Source organism: Rutidosis leptorrhynchoides, chromosome 3 (assembly GCF_046630445.1).
Source record: "Rutidosis leptorrhynchoides isolate AG116_Rl617_1_P2 chromosome 3, CSIRO_AGI_Rlap_v1, whole genome shotgun sequence".
Lineage (NCBI taxonomy): Eukaryota > Viridiplantae > Streptophyta > Magnoliopsida > Asterales > Asteraceae > Rutidosis > Rutidosis leptorrhynchoides.
Window position 1 is genome coordinate 417982983 of NC_092335.1, and position 1841 is coordinate 417984823.

Below are 1841 nucleotides of genomic sequence, written 5' to 3' on the forward strand. Positions count from 1 at the left end.
CTCCCTAACTATCTTAGGCTAAAATATAGGTTCGATATTTCTAATATCTCAAAAATACGACTCTAGGTCATACTTCCCTTACTTATAAGGAGTAGTAAGATTTAGGCCCCGCTAAATATAAATTTAAAACAGTACCCTCTCCCACGAGTGGCTGATCCTGGCGAGTCGCGACCTGACGACACCGCGCAATTAAAAACCGTCCGTTTCGGCCATATCAGGAGAGTACCTAGTTTTTGGCGCCGCTGCCGGGGAACTGGTATCAGGTAATACTGCTCTCTATCAAACTTATTCACAAGCATTTAGTGGTGTCTAAGAAAGACAATTATACACGGACTTGGTTATTGGATTTTCCGAACAGTCGCCAATTATATTGGGACCAAAAGGATCCTGCCTCTCTGTAGTCGGCCTGGCCACTTGGTTTGTTGAATAGTTTGTGCAAAGCTCTGTTACCGAAATACCAGGGAATCAGTAGCCAGAACCAAAAGCATATTCCACCATAGGATAGTTAGTAATTAATTGAATTACTTTAGATTACTTTAGACTACCTTAGATTAGATTACCTTAAATTAAATTAGATTACCTTAGAATTAGATTAACTTAGTTTAGTTTAGCTTATTATAATTTAGCTTATCTGCAAAAATATAAAAAAAAAAAGGCATACCTAGTGTATGACCCAAACCTGATCTAGACCAGGGCTGTTGTTATTCGTACCTGATCCAGACGCAATAATCTATAAAGCACGCAAGGAAGCACGAATCAGAAACCAAATGGCGTTACGCGTTACTTTAGCAGAAAATACCAAACCCTCGATTGAAGGTCGAGGAGGACCAATCAGATTTCTAGAGATTCAAGGACACTCGTTCGAGTTAAAACATCACATTATCCAGCTCATTCAGAATAGCTGTCAGTTTCATGGATTACCGAATGACGATCCTAATTCTCACCTTGATAAATTCATATCTCTTTCGAACTCCTACAAACAGCCAGGGATAGGACAAGATATAGTTCGGCTATACTTGTTCCCCTATTCTCTCACTCATCATGCTCAAACTTGGTTCGAAGGACTGGAAAAAGATTCCATCACGTCATGGACGGAGATGGCTACTAAATTCCTAACCAAATATTTCCCCCCTTCTAAACAAACCAAGCTGAAGAATGACATCATTAACTTCAAACAAAGTTATGATGAATCTCTTTACACTGCATGGGAGCGTTTCAAAACCCTGCTGAAGAAATGCCCTAATCACCAGCTAGAACGGTCAGCCCAAATCTGCACCTTCTATAATGGTCTTATGGTAAATCATAGGACGACGATCGATGCAACAGCTCAAGGGAATCTGATGAACCAAACTGCAGACGAAGCATGGGAATTACTCGAAAACATGACAATGCATCATCATGACTGGAACAGTGGTGAAACAACTTCATCATCTGCCCCACTCTCTGCACTTAACAATCAAACGGAGGCCATCAAATCCCTCACGGACAAGATGGAATCCCTTGCTAAACAACTCGTAGAATTGAAGACGCAGCCGCAGCAGGTTAACCAAGCTCAGGCTTGTGTTAATTGTACCAACTCGCAACCTACTGAAGATTATCAAGTTGAGTACGAAAACCCTGACGGTTCAGTCTGTTACGTTCAATACCTAGCTCATCCACCAAATCCCGGATGCAATCAACCACCAAGGGTTAATCAATTTCAGCGAAGCAATCAACCTTTTCGCTATCGCTATCTACCTTATCCAGCCCAACAATCTCAATTGACCTACGATCAACCACTTCCACTCACTGGTCCCCCAGCTGAGGAAAATTCCCCTACCACCCAGATTACAAAAGCAACT

General features: G+C 41.6%; 1 non-coding gene across 1 annotated transcript; it reads right to left on the minus strand.

Moving 5' to 3' along the window:
- Positions 1-1145: 1145 nt before the first annotated feature.
- On the minus strand, positions 1146-1252 carry LOC139903312 (small nucleolar RNA R71). Its single transcript, XR_011778140.1, has one exon. It is a non-coding gene; the product is annotated as a small nucleolar RNA R71 (small nucleolar RNA).
- Positions 1253-1841: the final 589 nt, after the last annotated feature.